The following is a 19,111-nucleotide window of genomic DNA, read 5'->3' on the forward strand; positions in this document are numbered from 1 at the left end:
TTGAATATCATGATTATTGGTGGCTGTCCCTTTAGGCTGTGGTTGGCTGAACATATTCAATTTTCCGCCACCAAGCTTGCAGAAGATTTGTGTGGGAAAGTGAATTATTAGTTGGGGTGGATGGTAGTTCACCTCAGACATTAAAATTACTAACTTGTTAGGTCTAGTCAAAGGTTTTAGTAAATTAAACCTAAGCTCAGTCCTTTGTAGCTATGGCACAGAGCAGACAGGCTTAACTTAAGGAAAATGTGTAAAGAATTTAGAATTACCAAAACAAATAAACAGTTGAAACTGGAGAAAAACATAAATCCCACTCCAATTTATAAAACTAAATACAAATTTCTAAGCAGAATGGCATCAAAATACCAAACAGCCAACAATAGGAACCTGAGAAATTAATTTTTAAAGATTTTAGTGAAAATAGTACCAAAAAGTGCAAAGCGCCAATGGTAGTTAGTGGTCATGGCAGATTTGAGGCTGACCAAGATGGTGCACAGGCCAGATATAACAAGCAGATTTGTCCTGCTAGGACCTGAAAGTAGGGAAGTTGGAAATAGTTTGTAAGTCCCAGTATGAAAAGGGACATTGCCATTTTTTTGGTTTAAAAAACACGTTTCTCTGCCTGGGACAGCAGTCCAAATAAATTTGATGTCATGGAACTGCTGGTTGGATGCATTTTGAGGAAGGACTCCTTGAAGCTTTGGAGGTCTGGAGCAAATGTTTTCAAATTTTCCCAAATGTCTTCAGGTTGCCAAACAACCACAGGGGTACACTTCTAATGACCCCTGGACTAGGCCAAGGCAACATTTAAATTAAACTGATGCAATTCAAGTAGTTTTGCAATATGCTTATTACAAGAAATTAACAAAATTATGACATTATTTCACTTCTCTTACTCCGCCTTAGTTTTCTTTGCCACAAATTACGTCTTTACTGCATTGCATGAGAACAACTGAATGTGGGTGACTGTTTGCGGTCCATTTCCTTAATTGCACTCCCATTCCAAAACATTTATGCAAGGATCCATGTTGCGTGAAAATATCGTGCAAAATGACAAATTTCCATTTCACGTACACAGGCATAATTTTGTATAACTATGCATAATTTCATCAAATTTTTCTGAAATTCTGCATGATTATATGACCACAACCTATACACATTTTTCACACCCCTAGCCAGGACCTCCGGGGGAGTACTTATAGACTCTCAGCAGGTCAAGCAGAGGGCAGCAGCAAAGTCCATTTCAGGTCAAATTGTCATTGGGCATCTAGTACTTTTCACAGAAATAATGTCTTAAGCTTTTTTTTTATGTTCCTGGAGCCACCCACGGGATTAGCCATTTAATTCTTGGAGATCTTCCTGTCCTTGGATTTCAATATAAGGGTGACCAACCTCCTCATGTCCTTCTCACAGGTGCCAAGTGCAGCAGGTTAAGCCCATCCTTTCTCAAGTCCAGCAGTGTTCTGAGGAATACTGATTCAGAGTCCAGCATAGTATGGTTCATCAGCCTGGGGTAGAGGGAGACCCTAAAACAGTCTTAGTTCCTCTGTGACCTATGGAGCAAAGGTTACCAGGCTCTGATATACTGTATCTATTTGCCATAGTTCTTCTTTTTGTCAGTCAAGCATAACTTTATTTTAGACCTTGGTCTTTAATAACATGTACACAATAGAACTCATTACATCAGTTATCCATAAATTTACAAAACCATTCTGAACTAAAATGAATCCAAACCCACAGTTAATAATGTAGGATTTCCCGAAACCTATTATACAGTAAAACATTCAAATTTCTGCTTAAACTTCATTCACAGGCAATAAAAATCACCCCAAAGCACAGGTTACATCCAAGAATCACATATCCAAAAGTCAATTAAGTGCTTGCATCCTTTCTCTAATCCCGTATTTTTAGAAGATTGGCTTTAATAAAAAAAACTTCTGTTGTGCTAATAACCACTAACAATCCATTAGAATGTGCATTAATTAAATCTTGTTTCACATTGAAAACCACATTTAGAAATTCAGTCCATATCTGACAGAGTACCTTTGTGCTGCAGAAATAAAACCTGCTTAACCCCATGTTAGAAATGGGGTCTTTGGTTGGCAGTCAGTCTGCACTCTGTCCAAGCAGGGACCCTCACTTTAGGCAGGGCAATGGAGATACAGACTTAGATAACCCCTGCTAACTCCCTTGTTAGTTGGCACAAGCAATCAGGCTTATCTCCAAAGCAATGTGTAAAGTATTTTTACCAACACACACAGTAACACAGTGAAAACATTAGAAAATGGACACCACACCAGTTTAGAAAAATAGGTGATATGTATCTAAATCAAACAAGAACAAAACAAAAATCCAACATACACAAGTCACAGTATGAATTTTCAAAAGACTTAGGCCCTGATTTATACTTTTTTTGCACCGCATTACCATCATTTACTGATGCAAAAGCGGCGCAATCGTATTTTGTAAGTTTGCACCGTTTTTGCATCGAAAAATGATGGTAATGTGGCGCAAAAAAAGTATAAATCAGGGCCTTAGAGTCTTACTCCATAGAAAACAATGGACACAACTTTCCACAAAGTACCTGGTTTGTGTCAAAAATAATAATCAATTCCTTACTCGCAAGTGAGGCCGTGCATCATTTATACTCCGATCGGGTAGGTGATGTAGTTTTTCTCCAATGCAAGAGAGCGTTGCATCTTTTTCCGCACAGGGCACCTCGGATCCTCGCTGATTCACGATGACTTTGACACCCAGGGATGATGCGTAAGAAATCCAGTTGCACGGTGTTAGAAAACTGTGCTGCGTGGGGTTTGCATCATTATCAGCAGCCGCAAGAGGATGTTGCATTGTTTCTCCAGCTGTGATGCATCTATCTCCCAGATATGATGCAGGAGGATTTCAGCCTCAAAGCAAGTGGCACGTCATTTATCAGCTGCGTTGCGGATGGTGTGTCAAATTTCCCCGCACGATGCTCTGTATGTGAATTACAGCTCTTGTTTTGCCAACTTCACCTTTCAAGGGCCCAGGAACTGGATAGGGCACCACTTGGCAGGGTAGGAGTCTCAGCAGAGAGTCCAGGTGCTGGCAGAGGAAGTCTTTGATGGCCCGGAGACTTCAAAACAGGAGACAGGCCCTTGGAGATTCTTCTTCAAGCAGGAATGCACAACGAAGTCCAGTCTTTGTCCCCTTTCACAGGCAGAAGCAGTAACTGCAGGATAGCCCAACAAAGCACGTCACAGGCAAACAGTCATAGTCACTTCTTCACTCTTCATATCTTCTCCTTGGCAGAGGTTCCTCTTGGTTCCAGAAGTGATCTGAAGTCTGGGGTTTTGGGTCCACTACTTATACCCCTTTCTGCCTTTGAAGTAGACAAACTTCAAAGGAAAGTCTGTTGTTCACAAAATCCTGCCTTACCCGCGCCAGACCCCATTCATACACCAGGGGGTTAGAGACTGCATTGTGTGATGGCAAGCACAGCCCATTCAGGTGTAAGTGACCGTTCCTCCCTCCACTCCTGGTCAGATGGCTCATCAGTATATCAGGCTACACCCCAGCTCCCCCAGGCAGAGTGTCAGAATGGTTTAAGCAAGAAAATGGCTACTTTCTAAAAGTGGCATTTTTAAACTAGCAATCTAAAAACCAACTTCAGAAACACACATTTTTAAATTGTGAGTTCAGAGACCTCAAACTCAACATTTCTATCTGCTCTCAAAGGATAACTGTACTTAAACGTTATTTAAAGGCAGCCCCCATGTTAACTATGAGAGAGAGAGAGAGGCATTGCAACAGTGAAAAACAAATTTGGCAGTATTTCACTGTCAGGAAATGAAAAACACATCAGTACATATCCCATCTTTAACCTACACTGCACCCTGTCGATGGGGCTACCTAGGGCCTACTTTAGGGGTGCTTTACATGTATGGAAAGGGAAGGTTTAGACCTGAAAAGTGGATACACTTCCCAAGTGGGCAGTTGAAAACTGCGCACAAAGGCACTGCCGTGGCAGGTCTGAGCAATGTTTACAGGGTTGCTATTGTGGTGGCACAACCAGTGGTGCAGGCTCACTAGTAACATTTCATTTACAGGCCCTGGGCAACTCTAGTGCACTTTACTAGGGACTTACTAGAAAATTAACTGTGCCAATCATGGAAAATCCAATTACACATACACTTTACACAGGAGCACTTACACTTTAACACTGGTGAGCAGTGGTAAAGTGCTCAGAGTACTAAAAACAGAGTCCAGCACACAGTCAAAACATGGGAAGCAGAGGCAAAAAAGACAGGGTAGACCACACCAAAGATGCCAGGTCTAATACCCCACATCTAAATTTCACAAGGCATTGCCTTATTTGTGTATTAGGTACATTTTCTAGCTAGGGTAATGTCTCCTACTCAAGCCATGAGTTTATCAGAAGGGATACACATTTCTTATTCCTTAAATATCACAGATCTTCTCTGGCCACCTGTTTTGTCATTTTTCTGAACTCTGCTTTGCTAACATTTATCTGATCTATTGTTTTACATTGTATTGTTAATTTCATGCCCATCCTCCTAACTGATCTTGCCCAATTTATTTCACTATTTATGATTTTTTTATTTTTTGTAAAAAAAAAAATGTTTACAGTTTTTTGATATTTTGGAGAACTCATCACCATCTATTCTTGTCCAGAATTTTTGCATCCCCGCAAATGCTAACTAGTTCATGTAGTTATGCAGGTTTCTATCCCAATATCCTGAACCATAGTAGAAGGTGGAAGGGAAAGTCATCTTTTTAAACACCTACCCTTGTTGTAGAGACATTTCAGTGATGGCTCTGGGCACGTTATTCTAGCAATTAGGCCTGCTGCTTGTACCCTTTAGCCTAGTAAAATTTTATTCCATTTCATTTTATTATTTTAGACTCTGCCATGTTCGTGGTGGTGTTTTCTTTTCTTTATCTTGTTGTCCTTTTGGCTAGGAAAGCATTACATTCTTAGCACAACATTCTTTCACTCTGCTTTTCTGAAGGCTGCAGCAAGAAAGGATTGTCGGCACAAGTGGTACACAAAGTCTCTAACGTTCACAGAAACATATGAAGTTTTACGTAGGAACATTTTCTCAGAACATCAGTTGTTGTATTATAAAATCGTTCCCTTCCACATGCATTTAAGAGAAGTTCCAGGCAGATGACCGTAACCACATGCTGTCTGACCTCGTTACAGCTGCTTGCTGAGGCCACCAGTTCCCTGACCCACATGGGATGGTGTCTCTATAGATAACTGGATTCTTCACTATCATACTCTGGTATGGAGGATGATGTCTTCCCAGGGAGGAATCCTGAAGGACGGATTATGGCTTATCCTGCTGTGCTCTAACATAGGTAGGAATTGCATGTATTGTACATAGTGACAGTATCCTGGGACTTTTCCTGTGTTTCACTTTTCTTGTCACCATTTTGCTTGTCATAGGTTTCATCATTCTAATTATTGCATGTCTTTTTATCTAAGATGCAGCTAATTCAATAAATCTTATTGAAACATATTTCTGCCTCTGTCTTTGCATATGTGAGACTAATGTAACCGAGAGAAAAGGATGAGATCTGATCCACCATGATTTATCCTGAGAGGTTACAATGTCATGCACCAAGTTGCCACAAATCATCCCTGCTCTTTGCAGAGATGAGGTGCTGTTAGCTGGCCGGAAACGGATTAGGCTGAGTTATCACGTGGTATGGGATTGGAATCAGTTCACCACAATTCAGTTGATGCTGCCTCCGAAGTCCAGCAGCCTCATTGGTACAGTGAGAGCCAACCTGACACCCTCTTACGATCCCAGAATTATTTCCCATTGATAATAATAGATATATCATTACCTGATATGTTGCCAATATAGGTTGTAAGGAAGGACCACAATGCATTTAATCAAACTTCTTGAGCAACCCCCCACCCCGATGATGGGGCTTTTGCCTGCAGAGATTCAATGTGCTCTTTCCATAACAAATTCTTTGTAAACCACATCCCCAAGTACTTGTAATTGCCAACAGTCTCAATTTTATCATTATGTAGTGTGCAATTGGATTTTATCTTATATCCAGATGCAAGCACTTTAGTCGTCTCCATACTTAGTGATTTATTTTCCTAGTACAGTAGCTGTAAAAGGCATTTAACTTCCTCTGGAAGCTGATTTCTGTCACATTTTTGATCACTAAATTGTCTGCGTATATGAGCTAGCTCATATATACACCATTTATTTTGGGCTAAAGCTCTTGGATAGGTTTAACATTTTTGGTAAATAATATGGAGAACAGTGTAGGTGCCAAACAAAGACTTCTGTGAGGTCATTCTTAATATCTATTCTCCTTGAAAGGGACCCCTTGACATTTAATTCAACTTGCACCCGTTATCTCTATGCAATTTCTGTGGGATCAAGAGCAAATCATGTGGGATTCTATTTTTTTTAAACTTCCCATAACAGACCCCAATCAATAGTATTGAATGCGGAGCAACAATCTACAGAGCAACAATATACTCCTCCATGTTGCTCTGTTATTTTTTTGGCTATAGCCAATAGACTAAAGCAATGATCTGTTGTCGAGTGTACCCCTTTAAATCCAACTTGCTCTATATAGATTACCATAGTTCTTGTTTGTGGTAATTAAGCCCAAAATGTGCTGTGCCAGGGCGTTGTGAAGGTGTGGATAGCACTGTGCTGATCCTATGCTTAAAAACTTTGCTAGATAAGCAGACATTTGAGGTGAGCAAATCTAGAGTGTCGCTGGTGTTGCAGGGTGCTCCTTACTAGAGCTACTCTCCACCTAAATTTGGGAACTTCCCAGAGGTCTCTTGTTTTTTGCATAATTTATGCATCACTCTAACCCTGAAAGGGCCTTGTTTTGACTTATACTGGGTGCTCCCTTGTGTCTGGACAAAGCTAAACTCCTCTGAAGAGCTCTAATGAGAGCGAAACACGTGTCAGGGGTTGCTTTACTCATTTCAGGTTGGCTTGGATGGTATTTGACCAGTCCAAAGCTGTAATACTGTGCCTGAAGTGGTAAATGGCTTTTGTCATTTTACAGCTCGGCGAGGATGACACTGTGTCAATCCTATGCTTAAAGATTTTGCTGTACAAATGGCAAAAGACTTTGTCACTGTCTAGCTCGGCGTGGATAGCACTGTGCTGATCCTATGCTTAAAAACTTTGCTAGATAAGCAGACATTTGAGGTGAGCAAATCTAGAGTGTCGCTGGTGTTGCAGGGTGCTCCTTACTAGAGCTACTCTCCACCTAAATTTGGGAACTTCCCAGAGTTCTCTCTTGGTTTTTGCATAATTTATGCATCACTCTAACCCTGAAAGGGCCTTGTTTTGACTTATACTGGGTGCTCCCTTGTGTCTGGACAAAGCTAAACTCCTCTGAAGAGCTCTAATGAGAGCGAAACACGTGTCAGGGGTTGCTTTACTCATTTCAGGTTGGCTTGGATGGTATTTGACCAGTCCAAAGCTGTAATACTGTGCCTGAAGTGGTAAATGGCTTTTGTCATTTTACAGCTCGGCGAGGATGACACTGTGTCAATCCTATGCTTAAAGATTTTGCTGTACAAATGGCAAAAGACTTTGTCACTGTCTAGCTCGGCGTGGATAGCACTGTGCTGATTCTATGCTTAAAAACTTTGCTAGGTAAGCAGACATTTGAGGTGAGCAAATCTAGAGTGTTGCTGGTGTTGCAGGGTGCTCCTTACTAGAGCTACTCTCCACCTAAATTTGGGAACTTCCCAGAGTTCTCTCTTGTTTTTTGCATAATTTATGCATCACTCTAACCCTGAAAGGGCCTTGTTTTGATATATATATATATATATATATATATATATATATATATATATATATATATATATATATATATATATATATATTTGGTGATAATGCGTTCTCCAAATCAGTTGATGTTAGTTGCTTTCTACTTTACATTAGAGAGTTCAATTACGTTTATTGCATTGGTAATTCTTGCTTGTGAAAGTTTGTTTCTCCTGTCTTATTTTGACTTCTGTCAATACTTGCATTTGTAAATGCGTGTTTATTAAAGTTTGTTTCTCTTTTAAACTCTACTTTGGTTGATTACCGTTGCATTTGTAAATGCTTACTTGTTAACATTCATTTCTCCGTTAAACTCGGCCTTCGTTTATAACCTTGGTATTTGTAAATACTTGCTTGTTAAAGTTCGTTTTTCTTTTGACTTTGGTATCTTAAACAGGAACCTTGTAAACATAAGTTTTATTCATACATTAAACTCTGTAGCCTTGCCAAACCTCCACTGGAACGGTCTACTATCAAACTTCTCAAATAAACCTTGACCATATTGTTGGAAAATGGGTTATTGGCAAGGGCAGGTAGGTACCTACACTTAGCAATAGGCCACTAACCTCCACTAAGGTCCAGTTAGGTCTCAGTAAATTAACCCCAGCTCAACCCTTGGTAGCTTGGCAACGAGCGTCAAGGCTTAACTTAGGAGACAGAGTGTAAAGCATTCAAATATCACAAAACAGTATTTAAATAAAACACCGGAAACAGTTTAAAAATCCAAAACCAATTTATAAAAATAGAATATATTTTCATCTTTAAAATGACACCAAAACGAATAAAATCGGATAAGGTGATATGAATTTTTAAAGAATTATTATTTTTCTAGCGCTTAGAAACAAAAAGCGCCAATCGGGTCATCTGGTTGCACCTCGACCGGGGCAAAGTCAAAGTTTCAGGCTGACTGCGATGGAGCCCTGCTCGGCTACAAGTCGCGGGAGGCCTCGGTTAAAAAGTTACCTTCTGACTTAGTCTTTATTTTGAAGATTTTCTTCAGCGGGACGTACCTGCCAGTTGAATCCGACCTCCTGGAGCCCTTGTCCGGATACGCGATGTGGGTTTCCTCGGTGGAGAGTTTTACCTTCGGACTTAGTCGTTTTTTCGAGGTGAAAATCCTTCGACCGGGGTAAACCTGGATCTTGATCCGACGTCCATGGAGCCCTTCTCGGATACGATGGCTGGGAGGTCCCGGTCAACTTTTTACCTTCGGACTTAGTCTCTTTTTCTGAGATTTTTCTTTACCGGGACGAACCACCAAATCAGGCCGGGTCGCGGTTGAGGCAAGCCGGCTAGAATTTCCGTGGCGGGTCGGTCCCTCTCTGGAGCTTTTTTACAAAAATTTTCAAATCTTCTCTAAACTTCTGGGGCTTCTCCCAGATGTCTTTTTAAGGTTCTTTTGGGGTCCACAGCTCACCCCAAGGGTCCAGAAGTCCTGAGATGGTCCTTGGGGGGTGCGGACTACAACTCCCAGAATGCACCTGGCGCAAACTCCTTTTTGGCCACTGGACAGTGGTCAGCTGGTCGCTTTCTTCAGGAGTTGGTACAGGGGACTCTGGATAGCAATTTTTCACCTGTACCAAACAGGGAGACCCTCCTTGAACCAGTTGAAGCCAGGCAAAGTCCTTCTTGTGGTGAAGCCCAAGTGTGCAGCTGGTGCAGTCCTTCTGAGTGCAGATTCCAGGTGCAGGCCAGGGGTCCAGCAAGGCAGTTCTTCTTCTTCTGTTGTTCTTCCTTGTTGGATGTGGTAGGGAACTGAGGTGTGGGTGCAGGTCTGCCAGTTTTATCCTTGCTCCTGGGTGAAAAGCAGGGGGGTCCTGGTTCTCCAATCAGGTGCAGGGTCATTCCCCCTGTGATGACCACTTCCTGGGAAGTGTGGCAAAAATCAATCCCAGGAGGCAACATTCTCTAAAAATCCATCATGGCTGAATCTGATTTTTGGAGGTTACATCTGGCTGAGCCCACCCACTGGTGTGGCTAAAAATCATAAACACACCCCTCTCCTGCCCTCTCCTAAGCTAATCAAGGGGGCACCTAGTTGTCTGGGGTTGCAGGATGTGGGGGTGTTGCTGGTTGCTCCAAATGTCCTTCTCTGCCTTTGAAGACCAGTTTGGCAGCCCTCCCCCTTCCTGCCTCACCATCTGCTGAGGGGAGATTCCTTCCCCCAGGCACATTCCTTTGTGTGAAGCCAGGCCACTTCACACCTCATCAAGGCAGCTTGGCCAAGCTTGCTAGAGCTGGCCAATCAGAGCACAGCAGCAAAAACAATGCAGGGCTGAAATTGGCAACTTTTTAGGTAAAGTTTAAAACTCTTTACCTGAACAAGTTATATTAAATCCAACAACTGGAAGTTGTGGGATTTATTACAACAATTAATTTGATACCAAACTCTTGGTATGCATCATTTAAGGATACTTTAAAAATTAAAATAAAGTCTCCCCATTCTAGCCTATGAAGGCCATTTACTACAATGAGGGAAAAACGAATTTGGCTGTTTTTACCTCACCAGGGCTTATAAAACTATTTTTATAAAGTCCCTGCTTATAGTTACATGGCACCCAGCCCTAGGGGCACATAGGGCACACCTTAGGGGTGACTTATATGTAAAAATAAGGTAGTTTAAGACTTTGGAACTACTTTTAATTCCAAAGTCGAATTTGCATATAACTTTAATTTAAAAGCAGCCAGCAAGGCAGGCCTGCCTTTAAAATGACACTGGGCACCTCAGCAGTGCACCTAGGGGTGCACCACCTATGCTGTGGTCCCTAAACCTACATGCCCTACCATATACTAGGGACTTATAGGTAGGTTAACTTAGCCAATTATAATTAGCCTAATTTGCATATCCATTTTACACAGAGCACAGGCCCTGGGACTGGTTAGCAGTACCCAGGACACCATCAGAGTCAGGAAAACACCAGCAAAAAGTGGAAAATGGGGGCAAAAAGTTAGGGGGCCTCTGCAATCAGCCCTGTTTTCTCACACATATTTATCACGTTTTCTGTAAAATAGTCTTCAAGTGTAATTTGACCTCACAGGAGTTTCTGCTCTGAAGCGCGCTCTCTCTCTCCACACAGCTGATTCCTGTCAGACCTCAGTTGAAGTGCCAAGCTTCGAGCTGGTGTGCTCGTAACCTAGCAACCAACCGATTGCAAGACTAGAACTGTAACTAACCTTCAGGACTCACGACGGCCATCTTGAATCTTCTCTTCTTGATTCTTCCTTTGAAATAAGCGCAAGATTACTCTGCAAACCTTCCTCCAGTTTGTGCTTTGCTGTCTCCACTGATGATATCTCTTTGCTTTTCTCAAGCATTTCTTTGATTTGATATGGCAAGTTTGTGTGGTCATGACACCAATCTTTAAAAGTTAAACTGCCTTTGTCATTTATATATGAGACTGTACTGTGTATGAGAGAACCGGTTGTGACCTGAGTGACCACGACTTACCTGGGAAGTGCTAAGATGTAATGCGCTCAGCTGCCCAAATGTCTCTTCCATTTGGGAGAGATGAGGCACTGCTAGTTAGCCGGAGCAAAACCTGGATTTAGAGTGACAAGTGTCATCCACTGTGGATCAGACTCGGTCCCCCACACTGAGAACGATTTTGCCGCTCAAAATCCAGTAGTCTCATTAGGATAATGAGAGCCTACGTGACATGGCGCCACCAATGTTTGGTCAGGCTCTCATTTTCGGGTCCACCGGCATATCTCGGTCTCATTTTTATATAATGACCCCCTCAGTTCCGGATAAGGAGGCGTCCATGGTACTGAGGATTTCCACCACCGCCGTATAGGTGACCCTATTTACAGCGAGTGGTTGTTCAAGCTTGAACCTTAAAAGGAAAAAAAGACCCTGTCTTGGTGTGCCTTCTCTGAACCTTTAGTGCTGTTATAATGGCAAATCCCCAGGCTGTACAAATAGCTCTTAATATGAGACAACCACTTATGACACATTTATTAGCACAAGGATTTACAGTACAGGGCGGTCCAGTCACATTTTTGGTGGACGCTCATGAAGCTTATAGAACAGAGCTGTTATATTCTTGGGTCACATTTCCAGCAGTTGATGGGAACACAAATACATTCCGTACATATACAGTTGCGAACGCGCCTGGGCAGTACAGGGCGTACGCATATTTAGAGATACCTCTCTCTTATCAAGAACATAATAATTGGCTTGATGGCGCCCTACCCCATACCATATTACCAGTAAGGTTAGGTCCACTAAGTAATGAAGGTCCTACCTGGCCTTTATTGGCCACATATACACCTCATTCTGCGGTTGCGAACATAGCAGTATCTGAGGTTCGACGCTTATATACTGAATTAACAGCAATATACAGACGATTAGTACAATTTGTGATGCAGACACTAAATACAAACCCAGCGCTTGCTGCTCCAGCACAACCACAACACCAGGTATAAATCCAGTGACTGTACACTCTATTATGGGTAAAGTCCCAGCCAAACGGGAGGAGACTCAGTTTTGGCTAGCACAAAAAATTAATACGCTGGAGGCAGTATTTCCCCATACGGGATCTCATAAAAACCTAGAATATTAACTATGTGCTTGACCATTGGGATGGTTCCTATAGTTGAGCACTGTAATACATGGGGCTCTATACAACGGTACACAGTACACCAACGCTAGCCAACCTACTGGAAGTGCTTAAACAAATTCAAGATGAATATGAGGCTGCCCCGGCCCTAGATTTGGGAATGCAACTCATAGGCAACTTTGCCACAGTTTCTTCAATTATCCTAAGTAACCTTAAATGGGAAGCAGTTGCACTTGCAGTGCGCATGCGTCTTCGTGACGTTCCGCAACAAGATCAGGAGCGAGAACTGCCTAAAATAATAACCAAAACATATTCCAGTATCGGTCGCGATAGCCTTGGGGCTAGACCACAAAAACCTCAATTTCAGGGTAAAATGAATAAAGACAATACTAAACAACAACCTGAGGGTAATAAGAAACGTTGGAAAAAAAAACAACAAACACCTAAAAAAGAAAGGGGAGAATCTCCACGAGTGGAGACCCCACAGAATAAATATAATCTCAGAAATAGAGAATATAAAAACGCCTGATGGATATCAATTTACTGATACACGCCAATCTCATTCCTTTCAGGACTCATCGGAAAAGAGAAATGAGAGAGGTTCTCTTGAACAACAAGAAATGGGCTCTAGCACTGCTAGACAGCGCGGCAGAGGTCACAATAGGTTGCTGGAATCTTCTAGAGCATCTGGAGGTGAAAGCAACTGATGACACTTATACAAGTAGAAACAGCTGACATGCGTGTCTCTGAACCAGATAAGGTGTATAGAGTAACTTTACAATTGGAAGGAGACATTGAACGCACCATACACGCAATCTTTTGGGACCGTGTAGTAAAAATATGACATTTTGTTGGCCGTACAAGTTTGGCCGCCTGATTTTGTGTGCACCTGCCCATATGGAGAAGTGGTTATTACACCTTCTTTCTCGACCCTTGTTCCAGAGGAACTTGCTGAGTCCTATTCTATAGAATGGGCTCTAGCACAAGCACCTGCGTTATATAGAAAACACGTAGGGTGGGATAGGGATTCTCCATACCATGTAATTCCCATTAAAGGTGAACCTCCGCCACAACCACAGTATCCATTAAAACATGAAGGAAGGGCATCGGTGAGAGAGATACTTACTTACGCAATTAGAATACCAGGGGTTGATTGAACCCTGTGTCTCACCGATGAATAACCCCTTATTCCCTTTAGCTAAACCGGACCATTCATACAGAATAGTCTTAGACTACAGGCATTTAAACAGACATGCACGTACATATGCTATGCAAAACTCGCATAGCACTGCACTAATGAGCAACATTGTGCGTAAAAAATATAAAATGACTTCGGATATCTCAAATGGATTCTTCTGCCAGAATATAGCACCTGAAAGAAGAGACTTAACAAGCTTTAGCGCACTAGGCTCCCAGAAAAATTTCAGTTGTTTGCCTCAGGGGTATAAGAACAGCTCAGGACTGTTTTTAGCTTGTGTTACTGCTATTTTACAAAAGATAGACCCTGAAGCTTTGTCATATGTGGACGATGTATATCTCACGGATGACGAGCTACTACAACATTTAAGACTGGTAGCCTGCATTGTTGTAGGGTTTGCCAAACTCTGCTACAAATTTAACTTCAAAAAATCAAAAATTGCCTTCCTCAGCGTCCTGTTCCTGGGATATGAGCTGTCGAAGGGAATAGCCTAGCGCCACAATATTTAGAAAAATGTGCACAATTGCAACCACCAAATACGATTAAAAAACTACAATCCTTGTTGGGCTTTCTAAATTTTGGCAGAACATACATTCCTGATTATGCTACACGCTTAAAACCTTTATATGAATTGATATGTCCTGATTATTCAAGCAAATTCTGGACAATTGAGCATACACATGCTCTTCGAGAGTTACAAGCAGATATGCTAGCAGCAAAACATTTACATACACGGGACAATAAGACACATTTGGTCATCAGGGTCATAGCTGGGGCCATTGGTTTTACATATGTCACATTTAATGAAGGTGACAGTGTCCCGATACATACAAATCACACCTGTATTCCGCTGCAGAACAATGCTTTGCACCCACGGAGAAAATTCTCAGTGCTGTGCAGATGGCGGTTATTAAAGAAAGACCATTTGCCAAAGGAAAACGCATTGTTGTCGTTTCTCCTATTCCGGCCCTAGAGGCTGTTACAAAAGCTAGCGTCCCGAACGTGAAAGCACTTCATCCACGATGGATACAATGGGCTGCGTCTTAAACAGCCACTGATGTAGACTAGATTTTCGACCCAAAGTTACAAACTCAAGAATTTCTACAATATGAAGTAAAATATCCAGTTCCCGCTGACACCTTGCCTATTGATCAATATCATGTAGTCATGTACACCGATGGCTCTGCGCAACCAGCGATTGGAACTAAACATCAATATTCTGCTGCATGTGCGGTTGTGAGCGGCTATATGGAGGGGAAGAAATTCTGTCCCAACATACCTATTCACAGACCTTAGGGGATTGTACAGCACAATTGGCTGAGCTAAAAGCTTTACTAATGGCACTATAACATACAGATCCGACACTGTTCACACTGATTGTTTGTGATTCATATTATTGCGTCCAGTCTTTTAATGAATACCTACATTACTGGCGCTTGAATGAGTTCAGAGATTCAAAAGGCAACACCATAAAACACAGACTCCTGTGGGGGAAGGTAGCAGACCTGAAAGAGACGCTACCTAAAGTCCATGTTGTGCATACACTTGGACACCAGCGTGTTGGGATACACATTGCTGGAGATACTTCGGCTGATGAAGCCGCAAAGTCGGCAGTGGCTGTCGACACTGTAGTTGCAGTGACTCGTTCGAGTTCCAAACCAGACACAGACATTATGGCTGCCATAAAAGCTACGGTTGATGGTACGCCTTATCCTAAAGGATTTCCTAATAAATATCAATACTTGATGGGAAGTATGCTGAACGCTGAAGTTAAAATTCTAGGCGTACGCAACATCCCCAATAAAGATGTAAGACCACAGTTGATTAAAGCAGCGCATGAAGGGGTGGCATCTGCACATGCTGGCGTGGCGGCTACAATTTCACTCTTGCAGGCCCATTATTGGTGGCCTGGTCTCTATAAAGAAACTAAGCAGTATGTCCTTTGTTGTGATATCTGTCAACAAATTAAGGTTTCCACAGCTAAGCGCCCGCCGCAGACACACCTCTTAATCTCAAATAGACCATTACAATGTGTGTACTTGGATCATTGTGGTCCATTAAAACCTGATAGTGCATACAAATATATACTAGTCACTGTTAATTCTTGCTCCAGATTTGTGTGGGTGTGGCCACAACTCTCGGCTGACGATCTGACTTATTAAAGATTTGAGAGTCTTTGTTGGTACATATGCAGTTGCGGCATTCCATTCAGACCAGGGCCCTGCTTTTGCCTCAAGGGCATTCAGGGACACAATGGCTTCATTGGGGGTCCAGCTCCAGTACTCGTCTCCATTTCATCCCAAGGGAAATTCTGTTGTGGAGTGATTAAACCATGATTTAAAGCAATCCTTAACAGCCAGAGTCTTAGGTACGGGTCTTAGTTGGCTAACCCACCTGTATGGAGTTCAGAGAGCACTAAATAACTTGCCTAGAAGGTCCCTAGGGGGTTGTACTTCATATGAGTGCCTGTTCAGAACACAAATGTTTGTTCCGGATCTTGATGGTCCTGGTGTGGAGGCGGCGGAAACAGCTTTTGACATAAATGATCGTGTCACTGTTTTACGGGAATTACAGTAGTTCCGTGAAGATAACTCTTCTAAGTGCTGCATCCACAGGAATTAAGGATGTGCCAGTAACACCTACCGGCTGGATTCCCAGAGTTGGGGATCTTGTGCGTGAAAAGGTCGCAGTGAAAGGAATTTGGCCCTTCTTATCGAGCACCAGTCCCTGTGTTGCAGATACAAGTTACCAGAACTGTTTTTCTACCACTGTTGCCAGGTGCCAAAGAAAACCGCTTTGTTTCTATTGACAATGTCAAGCTACAACATGTGGCCGATTCTACACAGCGACCAAGAGGAACGTCCAGTAGTTCACAAATCCCTCTCACTACTGGAGAAGAAGTTCTGCTTCAAGTTGTCTATACCAACACTGATGCCTCTCCAAGCTTGGGAAGGGTGGATGATGATGATGATCTTGCATTGGTTCCAGTAACAACAAGCAACTTAGAAACATTTGATCAAGTCACTATGACTACAAGCCAGACGGATGGTGCTGTCTACTGTGTGCCACCACAGGAAACACCAACACCTCCATTGACTACTGCAACATCTTTTGCACAAACTGCCTCTGGATACTTTGCCGACTACAACAGCGGTCTATCGGATTCGTTTGCCTCTTCGACTGCTGACCTGTCAGGTGCACGTAAGCTGATACATTGGCTTAAAGTAACATACTTTGTTTTTCCATGGAACTATGTATGGCTTTCCTTGACTGTCCTAGCCTTCATGCTTTGGATTGGTTTTTTCGTTACTTTTTTCTTGTTAATACATGGTCATTTTCTTCCAGAGAGATCAGCAGTTGAACAGGTGGAGGAGGTTTTGAAACCACACTTCATCACATAAAATGCGGAGAGACTTTTCTTTTGTGAACATTTCTGCAGTGCCAATTCCTGGTGGGATTGCGTGGGACAAAGTAATGTTTGATATATATGGTCCCACTGAAATTATTCAAATACTGTAGGTGTTAAAGTTATCTATGAATGATATAGTTATACCAGACATTGTATCTGATGATTGGGATGTGAAAACAGTTGATTCAATTATGAAAGAATTGCAATATTATACTGTCTATGAAAATGAAGATGTTTACCAGTTTAAAGACAATTATGGTGACATGTTTTGCTATAATTATTATGGGCACCACTTCATACATAAAATGAGCAGTCCAAAAACGATATTTGATTATACACAATGGGAACATTGCCCAACTCCCCCGCAAGGGAGTTCAAAAACTTATTTTGAAAAATGTACGTATTTTTGTGGGCATCATCAAAGAAATGCTGAGTCATATGATTTTAAGGTAACTCCGACTAGGGATAAACATATGTTATTGACCAACACTAAATTTATATATTCGGACTCCTTTGTTTCCCGGTTATCAATTGAAGGTTATGAATATTGGTCGAAGAATGTTGATTTGAAAAGTGTTTGGGGGGAAAAGAAAATTGGCAGACCCAGGGTGCAGAAACATTGTTTAAAGCATGTCTCATCCCTGTTCAAATTATCTTTTTAAATGAAACGGTACAACAGACAAGTTGTTTAGGCTTAGCAACGATTAGAGAATTAAACATGCCCAGTATACCTGCCCCTGCAAAATTTAACAACTAGCAAAAGTACACGAATGCAACTTTTAGTGAGCTTAATGAGTGGGTCCAGAATGGTACGTTTAATGCTTCACTGACACGTCCAGGCAGGTGGTTATTGTGGCCAATAGATACCAATGGGTGTCATCAATGTTTTGTCACCTCCTCGGGGGGGGGTTTCCGAATGAGTAGGACAGACCCTTGCTATATATTAACAGAACATGCTGAAATAATTGCAACATATAGTGTAGGAAAAGTGTGCCAACAGTGGCTAAAATCCTCCTCACTAGATGCGGTTAAGACACACCTCAGTCTCCTGTCTAACGACACTGATTTACAATATTTTTTGTCAGGCCCAAAGATACCACGTAGGAAGCATTTCTTGTATGAGGTATACATTGAAATGTGGAAACTTTCCCAACAAGAGGCTGCAGCCCGGTTAAGGCAGATAGATGAGGAAAATCTGAAAAAGGCATTAGCTATTGTGGATAATGGGATTCACACCTTGTCCGACCGGATATATACAATTAACAATGTTGTTTCTTCTGCTATAGACATTATACAATCTGATATGTCTTCTTTATATCATGGACAGAGTCAGACCAGGTCCATTATGCAGTTGGGTTGGACACTCCAGACATTGAAAGCGGGTCGCGTTCCATGGCAGCACATCAGTGCCAGGGAAATATTCTCCTTTAATTTGACGTGATAACAACAACTAATAGCTAAAAAGGAGGAGACTTATGTCATGCTTAACATTGAAAAGATAGAAAGATTGCCTTTTACCGTGGCCGAGATTCCTTCAGCAGAGTGGTTGATACACGGGATTATTAAACTGCCTATTTCTACATTAGAATTCACTTCTTGTTTGAAACCTGTTCCGGTAGGCAGATATGAAAAGTTGGGAGATAGTTACATCCATGAGGTTTGGGAGCTTCCCTTCTCGTACAAATGCCTTAATGGCATGAAAGAGGTCTTTCATAGCGGCAGTGAATGCGAGACTTCAGTCAGCCATTCGATGATTTGTAAGCAGCTGTCCTTGCCTCGGTTCCGAACTTGGCTTGCTATCTGAAGGGAGTTCCAGTTCCCTTGATTAAACACACGTTCCAGGTGCTTTCAAATGGCACCTACGTCCTCCTCAATAGTGAAGACTGTTGTGGCATGCGGGCCGTAATAGTTTACATTGTTTCGGTCACTAAGATCGTTACATGCTGCGGGAATGTGTTGTTTTCCCCCCACTAAAATTAAGGAGGTAGCAGATATTTGGCCTCGCATTGCTACTTCCAAGGTGAATTTTGACAGGTTAAGTAGAGTGAAGGCTTTATTGTTTCAGAAGCATGCGGCCCTTACATCTGCACGCGAGACCTACTCACTTCAGGTG

Source organism: Pleurodeles waltl, chromosome 12, assembly GCF_031143425.1.
Source record: "Pleurodeles waltl isolate 20211129_DDA chromosome 12, aPleWal1.hap1.20221129, whole genome shotgun sequence".
In the NCBI taxonomy this organism is placed as follows: domain Eukaryota; kingdom Metazoa; phylum Chordata; class Amphibia; order Caudata; family Salamandridae; genus Pleurodeles; species Pleurodeles waltl.